The sequence below is a fragment of the Xyrauchen texanus genome, chromosome 7 (genome assembly GCF_025860055.1).
Source record: "Xyrauchen texanus isolate HMW12.3.18 chromosome 7, RBS_HiC_50CHRs, whole genome shotgun sequence".
Classification (NCBI taxonomy): Eukaryota; Metazoa; Chordata; class Actinopteri; order Cypriniformes; family Catostomidae; genus Xyrauchen; species Xyrauchen texanus.
The window spans coordinates 49,183,686-49,194,346 of NC_068282.1; positions in this window are offsets into that span (position 1 = coordinate 49,183,686).

Here is a 10,661-nt window from a genome sequence, read left to right on the forward strand (position 1 = left end):
ACAATGGGTTGTACAGTTTTAAAAGTGTTTTTGGATCGTTCCGCAGACTAAACTTTGAATAAAATATCTTCTCGAGAAATTTCAGAAGACAAAAATAAAAATAAATAAATAAACAAATAAAACTCCAGACAACATGAGGTGTGGAAAATTAGATATCGTGTTTGAGCTTTTTGATAGATTTATACAGTGCATGTCATTAAAGAGACAGTAGTCTATCCCTCACAGCCTCCTTTTCATTCATATATATACGTATATACACATATATGAGGTTTTAGGTATTTGTAAAAAAGGTTACATAGTGTGTATTTCTTCAAAAATAATGCCACATATTGCTTTCATCTATCAATTAACGTCATACAAAGTCCAGTACCCATAAAAAATAAATAAAATCTAATTCAATATTTGGTGTTAGCATCTTTGCCTTCAAAACAGCCCCAACGGTGTTGGTCACTCGGTACCTGTTACTTTTCTCAGCTGATAAGCGTGAACGTATATATATATATATATATATATATATATATATATATATATATATATATATATATATATATTCTGATTGGTGGATCAGCTCGGTCGGACTGTCTGTTTTGCCCATGCCATCATGGGCAAAACAGACAGTTTTGCCCATGATGTCACTGTAGGCATTAAGAGAGAATAATCCTTGGTACACTTTCAGAATAAGGATATTCAAATTACAAATAAAATAATGTCTGAACACAGTGTTATAAATATGAGGTAACACACAAGCCAAATTCTCTTAGTCATCCATCACAGTGGGTAAGACAAAATAATATAGTTATGATATGTGGCAAAATGATGTTGTGCTTCACAAAATGGAATGTGGCTATAAGAAAATAGCAAAAGCATTGAAAATACCCATTTACACAATCAGGGCAATACTTAAGAATTCCAATCAACTGGAGATGTTAAGATTCGAACCGGAAGAGGACGCGTGCCTATAATGTCTCAAAGCAAAGTAAGGAGGATGGTTCGAGTGGCCAAAGGACCTTCAAAGATCACAGATGGAGAATTGCAGAAATTATTTGGGTCTTACATTTACATTTATGCATTTGGCAGACGCTTTTATCCAAAGCGACTTACAGAGCCCTTATTACAGGGACAATCCCCCTGGAGCAACCTGGAGTTAAGTGCCTTAACTGCTCAAGGACGCAATGGTGGTGGCTGTGGGGCTCAAACCAGCAACCTTCTGATTACCAGTTATGTGTTTTAGACTACTACACCACCACTCCACCACACAATCAGACGTCACCTACATCACAAGTTGTTTGGGAGGGTTTCAAGAAAAAATGCCTCTACTCTTATCCCACAACAAACTCCAGCATCCTCAGTTTGTCAGACACTACTGGAACTTCAAATGCGACCGGATTCTATGGTCAGATGAAACAAAAATAGAGCTTTTTGGCAGCAAACAGCAGCGATAGGTTTGACCCACACAGAGAGGTACCCATATGGAAAAGGACCTCATGTCTACGGTTAAATATGGTGGTGGATTTTTAACATTGTGAGGCTCATTTTATGCCAGAGGTCCCGGATATCTTGTTCTGATACATGGCATCATGGACTCTATCAAATACCAATTCACTAACCACAAAAGCAAGGTTCTGCCATGGTCATTTTAATTCCCTGACCTGAACCCATAGAAACCTGTGTTGTGAACCGAAGAGGAGAGTCCACCAACATGGCCCTCTGAATTTGAAGGATCTGTAGAGATTCTGTATGGACAAATGGTCTCAGATCCCTTTCCAGGTGTTCTCAACCTCATCAGGCATTTTAAGAGAGGACCCAGAGCTGTTATCTTGGCAAAGGTAGGTTGCACAAAGTATTGAATAAAAGGGTGCTAATAATTGTGCCACACATACACTCACCTAAAGGATTATTAGAAACACCATACTAATACTGTGTTTGACCCCCTTTCACCTTCAGAACTGCCTTAATTCTACGTGGCATTGATTCAACAAGGTGCTGAAAGCATTCTTTAGAAATGTTGGCCCAATTTGATTGGATAGCATCTTGCAGTTGATGGAGATTTGTGGGATGCACATCCAGGGCACGAAGCTCCCATTCCACCACATCCAAAATATGCTCTATTGGGTTGAGATCTGGTGACTGTGGGGGCCATTTTAGTACAGTGAACTCATTGTCATGTTCAAGAAACCAATTTGAAATGATTCGAGCTTTGTGACATGGTGCATTATCCTGCTGGAAGTAGCCATCAGAGGATGGATACATGGTGGCCATAAAGGGATGGACATGGTCAGAAACAATGCTCAGGTAGGCCGTGGCATTTAAACAATGCCCAATTGGCAATAAGGGGCCTAAAGTGTGCCAAGAAAACATCCCCCACACCATTACACCACCACCACCAGCCTGCACAGTGGTAACAAGGCATGATGGATCCATGTTCTCATTCTGTTTACACCAAATTCTGACTCTCAAATCTGAATGTCTCAACAGAAATCGAGACTCATCAGACCAGGCGACATTTTTTCAGTCTTCAACTGTCCAATTTTGGTGAGCTCTTGCAAATTGTAGCCTCTTTTTCCTATTTGTAGTGGAGATGAGTGGTACCCGGTGGGGTCTTCTGCTGTTGTAGCCCATCCGCCTCAAGGTTGTGCGTGTTGTGGCTTCACAAATGCTTTGCTGCATACCTCGGTTGTAATGAGTGGTTATTTCAGGCAAAGTTGCTCTTCTATCAGCTTGAATCAGTCGGCCCATTCTCCTCTGACCTCTAGCATCAACAAGGCATTTTCAGCCCACAGGACTGCCGCATACTGGATGTTTTTCCCTTTTCACACCATTCTTTGTAAACCCTAGAAATGGTCGTGCGTGAAAATCCCAGTAACTGAGCAGATTGTGAAATACTCAGACCGGCCCGTCTGGCACCAACAACCATGCCACGCTCAAAATTGCTTAAATCACCTTTCTTTCCCATTCTGACATTCAGTTTGGAGTTCAGGAGATTGTCTTGACCAGGACCACACCCCTAAATGCATTGAAGCAACTGCCATGTGATTGGTTGATTAGATAATTGCATTAATGAGAAATTTAACAGGTGTTCCTAATAATCCTTTAGGTGAGTGTATATTAGACAAAAATAGTTGTTTTTTGATAAAACTTGTGTTTGCAATCTTTAATATCCATTAGAGGACAGATTTTTGTGAGTATTTTGAATGAAAGATCAAAAGGATAAACAATAAAGACATCTTTGCTCATATTCACCAAGGGTGCCAATATGTTTGGCCACAGCTGTAGCTGTTTTTAGGTGTTGTCTTTTAGTTGTTGTAACACAACAAGGTGCTTGCAAACATTTGGCCCTGACTGTACTAGATATTTCTGGTTTAAATACACCGTATATTACCAACCTCACTGACTGACCAGTGCTGACAGGCGAGAGTTATTTCTGATGTGTGTTTGTGTGTAGCGCAGGGTTATGAACAGCACTCCTGAGGTCACATAGGTTACATAGTTCACAGCTCATTATGACGGATGATATACACACACTGTTCTGCATTTATCCCTTACTGAGGTCTGGCACTCTTACCTCTAAAACTGCTGGCATGTTGTATTGTCAACAGAGATTTGTCATGTTCTTGTGTTGTTTTTAGTGTGCACTTGTGGCAGTATTCTCATTCTATGGAAGTTTTGTGAAGGTCATGAATCCATTCATCTCTGCAGGATTAAACTGCTGAAACATGAATTATGAGCCACATACAATACTGCACATTGGTATGTCGGTTCAGCTGGTGTTTACTGTTCACTCATAAATCCAGTAGACTGGACAAAACAGTGAGGCTGGAACATTACTCTGAGCAATTCACAACACAGAGAACCGGTGGAGTGGGACGGGTTATTGAATTCAGTTAAAATCCATCATAACCTTTCTAAGGTGTGGTAGTATAATGATTAAAGATGTGGACATGCTAAAACACAGTTTAGAGGGATAATTCCAAGTGGAGGTGATCAGGAACTGGGATCACAGTCCTCTCTATAGCCACATTCCCATGAAGAAAGAGCCTAAAGCCCTTGACCAAGTCACTTTAGGGTAAAAAAAAATCTATGGAGGTGAGCTTTGAACAGATGGATGATGTTAAAAGATATTAAAGATCACATTTACTTGTGGCTTTTCTGGAAGAATGGGCATGTGAAAGTGGTTATGATCATATCAAATGAGATGCATTTAAATAAGAGTGTTTAAGAAGAGGTTTTAACATGTTTTGAAACTAAACAGGTTCAATCGCAAGACATTTTCACTGCAGTATGAAGGACAATAATTTGGTACCAACCATCTCTTTGAAGCTGAAGTTGAATAAGAACTGGATAGGGGAGAACAACCAATGCCAGCGATACAAAACAATGCTTTTGAAAGATAACGCCAAGCTGCAAGAGTTCAATATCATACTCTCCTACAAGTTCCAGGCCCTGCAAGAGCTGTTAGAGGAGGAAACAGTTGATGAGAAGTGATTAGGAGTGAAGGAACAGTTACATCAACATGCAAGGAGGTGTTGGACACTAGGAAATGCAAGCAAAAAGACTGGATCTCAGCTGAGACAATGAAGAAGATGGATGAATGGAAAGGGAAGAAGGCAGCAATCAACAGCAGCTGCACACAAGCAGGAAAGCCAAGGCTCTGAAGGAGTACACAAAGGCAAACAAGATTGTTAAGAAAAGCAGCAAGGCCGATAGGAGAATGTACATGGAAACACTGGCAACAGAAGCGGAAGAGGCAGCTCACCATGGAAATATGCGAGACCTCTACGCCACCATCAAGAAGCTATCTGGCAAATGTAGCAAACCAGAGAGACCAGTGAAGGATAAACAGGGAAAGCCAATACCTGACAGGACCAGAAGGACAAAAGAACAGATGGAGGAAGCATTTCGAGGAACTGTTGAACAGGCCAGCATCACAGGACTCACCAGATATCCCCCCTGCCAACAGCGACTCACAGATTGACTCTAATGCGCCCACCAAGGAGGAGATCCTCAAATCCATCAAGCAACTGAGGAATGGTAAATCTGCAGGACCAGACAAAATCCCCTTAGAGGCTCTGAAAGTGGTGCTCTAAGAGATGCTCTAACCCCTCTTCTGGAGGAGCTCGGAAGAACAAGTTCCATCAGAATGGAAGGAGAGCTAACTCATTAAGCGGCCTGTTCTAATCAGATGGCTATTGATCCCAGGCAAAATATTCAACCAGGTTCTCCTCAATAGGATGAAATACCCCATCGATCCTCAGCTCCGGGACCAGCAGGCAGGCTTTCGCAAAGACAGGTCTTGCACCGACCCGATTGCAACACTGTGCATCGTTGTGGAACAATCCCTTGAGTGGAACACGCCTCTCTATGAGAAAGTATTTGACAGCATGGACAGGCAGATCCTCTGGAAACTGCTGTGGCATTATTGAGTGCCAGAGAAGAGCACCAACATCATCAGGAATTCCTACGAAGGTACGACCTGCAAAGAGCTCCATGGGCATCAACTCACTGAGGCTTTCCATGTGCGGACAGGAGTGAGGCAAGGATGTTTGCTGTCGCCTTTCCTGGTCTTGCAGGCTATCGACTGGGTCGGATATCGACTGGGTCGTGAAGACATCCATAGCCCAAAAGTGAAACAGGATCCAGTGGGGACCTTGGAAACAGCTGGATCATTTGGACTATGTGGATGATCTGGCCCTTCTCTCCCACAACCAACAACAGATGCAGGAGAAGACCAGCACGGTTGCAGAAAACTCAGCATGCCTGGGCCTTAAAATCCATACGGGGAAGAGCAAGATTTTTAAAATCAATGCCGCTGTCAACAGAAGCACCATCACACTAGAAGGCAAGACGGTAGAAGAGGTGGAGAACTTCATATGTCTTGGCAGCATCACGGATATGAAAGGTTGAGTGGATGCTGACATTAGAATATATACGAAGGAGATGGGATGCACCTTGAGAGACTGGCTCAGGACCGGGATGCCTGGAGAGCTCTCATCGGCAGCCTATGCCCCAGGCGGGGCCAAATGATACGATGATGACCATAAGCCATTCATTGATTAATTTCCTCAAAAAATGTAAACACTGTGTCTCTGTGGTGCTATAAAAAATTCCTGTGTTTTTTTGCGAAACCCAACCTAACAACGTTACTCAACTATTGGTGGGAGTTGGGGGGCGGGGCTATCTGACTGTTTTGAACACATACTTGAAATTACATACTTCAGCTTTAAGACATTATTTGGCTTTTTATTTAAGCCATAACACTTTCATTTGGTCCATCAGTCCTTGTGAATGCACTGATTTCTGTTCATCCCGTTTACAAACACTCTGGATGATGATTAGTCATTTAAGTATAAATACAGCAGTGACACTCCATTAGTATTTCCATTATTTGAAACTTAAAACGCTCGGCATGAAACACTGTGATCTTGATGACATCTGCTTAATTTTCACATTCAGGGTGATTCATACTTGCTTACAGTAAAATAGGGAGATTTATAGTGAGCTCATGAAACTCTACCGAGAAAATGTTTCATGAATTTTTTATGGATGAAAAGTGTTTGCTAAATTACCAACTGTCAGGTTACTTCAAGGTTAATTCAGTTGTTTTTGTCACATCAAAGACTACATCAAACTGTGTCATTTCATCAGAACACTTTATTGCTGCAAAGTTTATAAGGGTTATTCCACGCCAACTCAACCAAATTGCCGATATTTGAGTAATCAATTGTTTTGTAGAGGAGGGGTCAAAAAGTCAATTTCGGCTATGATTTTGATGCACAATGTCAGGTAAAAAAAATTAGGTGTAAAGCATCATAAATGTATTTTATTTTTACACAGAGATAGGTAGGTCTATTACTAAAATCAGTTGACTTCAGCACCTTTAGTTGCATTATATGTCAATGGTGTGGGTCCAAAAGTGGGGAAAAACTTTTTGTGTTGTTTTTTCAAAGTTGGAGTGTCTATAACTTTTAGATTCTGTTTCAGAACAAACTTTTCATTTGGTATCTTCATTTCTAAACCCCTAGATTTTACCTACAGCTCTGGAAAAAATTAAGGGTTCAGAAATCAATATTTGCTTTTTGCCACTCCTGGTGCAAAAATTCAAGCATCACTGCTTTGTTTGATGGCTTGTGGCTATTCATCTTCCTCTTGATCACATTCCAGAGGTTTTCAATGGGGTTCAGGTCTGGAGATTGGGCTGGCCATGACAGGGTCTTGATCCAGTGGTCCTCCATCCACACCTTGATTGACCTGACTGTGTGGCATGGAGCATTGTCCTGCTGGAACAGCCAATCCTCAGAGATGGGGAACATTGTCAGGGCAGAAACAATGGCTTGATTCATTCGTCCTTCAAAAAGACGAATATATGTGTGTGTGTGTGTGTGTGTGTGTGTGTGTGTGTGTGAGCGTGTATTTATCACTTTGTGGGGACCAAATGTCCCCATAAGTATAGTAAAACCCGAAATTTTGACCTTGTGGGGACATTTTGTCGGTCCCCATGAGGAAAACAGCTTATCATACTAAATTATGTTTTTTGAAAATGTAAAAATGCAGAACGTTTTCTGTGAGGGTTAGGTTTAGGGGTAGGGTTAAGTTTAGGGGATAGAATATAAAGTTTGTACAGTATAAAAACCATTATGTCTATGGAAAGTCCCCATAAAACATGGAAACACAACATGTGTGTGTGTGTGTGTGTGTGTGTGTGTGTGTGCCAGGCCTCTGTCTGGTCCAGGTGTTGGCATTGTCCCATCTGGCACATGCTTCAAACAGTTGAGCTAATTATGGACACAGTTCAGCCCTCAAAACATTCGCCAGGGGCTTCAGTCAGACCAGCACATCTGCTTAACCTGCAGTCACAATTACAGTCAAAATTCATAGTCAGACATTGCAGAAGATATCTCAGAATCTAAAGCCTGCAGTAAGTGACAAGACAAACTTCCAGTTGCCCGTTGAAAAGACCAGTATAAATTGTGATTTGGATGCTGGTGTTGAATGCTGGTGCATTCAACCTCACACAAACCTTTCTGCATTATTACATTTTCATTAAACCGTTATTTAGTATGTTTATTGTCCTTGTGTACATTTGGTCTAAATAATGAAGACCAAATGAAGACTTCACACACAAAAACACAGACAGTCGTGCATACAGACATCAGTGTATTAAAGAGCTCTTTACATTGTAATGTTTATTTAAACTTTGTGTTCAGCCATTTAGTATTTCTGTAAGTTTATGTCATGAGTTCATTTGAGAATTTAATTCCAGTAATTTGTCTGTTTGATGTGGGAGTTTCCTTTTATTTGTTCCACTCCCTCCATCTGAATGTATAAATGGGGTTACTCTGTGGTCGCTGGATGTGGGAGTTGAAGGGTGTGTGTGCTTGTGTGTAGAGAGAGAGAGAGAGAGAGAGAGAGAGAGAGAGAGAGAGAGAGAGAGAGACTGTATGCAGCTGAAAAGGTCATGACCTCTGCCACACCCAGAAGTATACATTTTCACAGTTATCTTAAGTAAATCATACTTTTTATTTCAAATCATTTTTAAAAATTGTTTTACAATATTTTATAGTAAAAGTACATTTGTCTTATTTAAAAAAATAATCATAGACTATAAGGGAAAATTATTTTTCTTAATTCTAAAAAACATATTTTATTGTTTACAATATTTAATCATAAATTGTTAAACATAATATACATTTTCTCTGACTATAATGCAAATCATACGTTTTACTTCATATTTGTATTTTTACAAAATGTAATGGTAAAAGTACATGTTTTGTCTTGTTAAACATAAACTATGACTATTGACTATGAGCTAAATCATAATTTGTACTTCTAAAAACATATTGTTTACAATATTTTACCATAAAATTACATGTATTGTCTTGTTGAAATTTTTTTATAAAAATATATATTTTACCTTTCATGGTAAGGTAATTAACAATGAACCAATTAACAGTTTTTTACTCTTGCATTTATTTATTATTTTATTATTATTATTATTATTATTATTATTATTATTATTAAATGTTTTTATTGTGCACAGTGTTTTGGTGACTATATTTAATTAACATAACAAAGACTAAACACGATTAGGGTTAAATTAATGTAAATACTAAATTAACAACATTATATTTCACATAAAACAACCCAATATATGTAACTATAACCACAACTATCTAAAAAAAAATCACACAGGGACCTCTAAATGTCAATTTCCTGTTTTGATTTAATGAACTGAACTTTCTTTCCAAAATAAAATCCATAACTTTTAAAGTATTTTACTGTAAAATTACATTGTGTTGTCTTGTTCTATATAATTGTCTAATCTATATGGTAAGAGAACCTGTTAAATAGTTTTATTACTGTAGAATTTTTACATTATTTTAACATGTTTAAAATATTTATTCCAATTAATTTTAATTCAGTCTTTGTACGGTCCATTTCAAAAGGTTTGTGTGACCAGTTTGTCAAAGCGAAACTCTTTCTATGTGAGAGACAGAGATAAAGATTGGCAGTCACACCGAATCACATGAGGAACTGTTTCAGTTTTTACATGCATACAAAAATCCAGAGAGAGAGGCGGAAGGGTCACTGGGTGCTTTGGTATCATCTTCAAGTGTCATTTATGCATTCTCATGCACGCAGTTATTTTAATGCAACTGTACTTGTGTGAACTCATCCGTCCATATATACTCTCAAAATATGATCTATATAAGATCAGCAGCCATTAATATTCACACCTGCATCAAATAAACATGGAGGGTGAGCGGGTTCATTGACTTAAATTACAAACACTCTCACACACACACACACACACACACACACACACACACACACACACACACACACACACACACACACACACACACACACACACACACACAGCTTTAAGTGTTACTCGATAGATAAAAAGAGACATGCCAGTCATCGAGGCATCAGGTGTCTGTATACAGAGATCATCTGAATTTAAAAAAATCCCTCGCAGCAAACATCATGTGATTCCTGTTTATAAACACACACACACACACACACACACACACACACACACACACACACACACACACACACACACACACACACACTTCCTGGATTTCAGCTATAATCATGCAAACATGATCTGTGCTTTAGAACAAGTCAAGTAATTACAATTTTTTTTTTTTTTACATTTTCTCCCTAATCTGGAATGCCCAATTCCCAATGCGCTCTAAGTCCTCGTGGTGGCTTAGTGACTCACTCCAATCCGGGTGGCGGAGAATGAATCTCAGTTGCCTCCACGTCTGAGACCGTCAATCTGCACAATTTATCACTTGGCTTGTTAAGCGCGTTACCACGGAGACGTAGCACGTGTGGCTTCATGCTATAGCATCCACGCACAACTCACAATGCGCCCCATTGAGAGCGAGAAACACATTACAGTGACCACGAGGAGGTTACCCCATTTGTCTCTACCCTCCCTAGCAACCGGTTGCTTAGGAGACCTGGCTGAAGTCACTCAGCACACCCTGGATTCGAAATCGCTACTCCAGGGGTGGTAGTCACGTCTTTACCAGCTGAGCTACCCAGAAAAAAGCTGTAATATAGTCATGTCTTCGAGTCATAAAAGTGCATTTTAATAAACAACATAATTTCCATTCTTAATTAACTATGGAAATACAAACAGATATATCGTC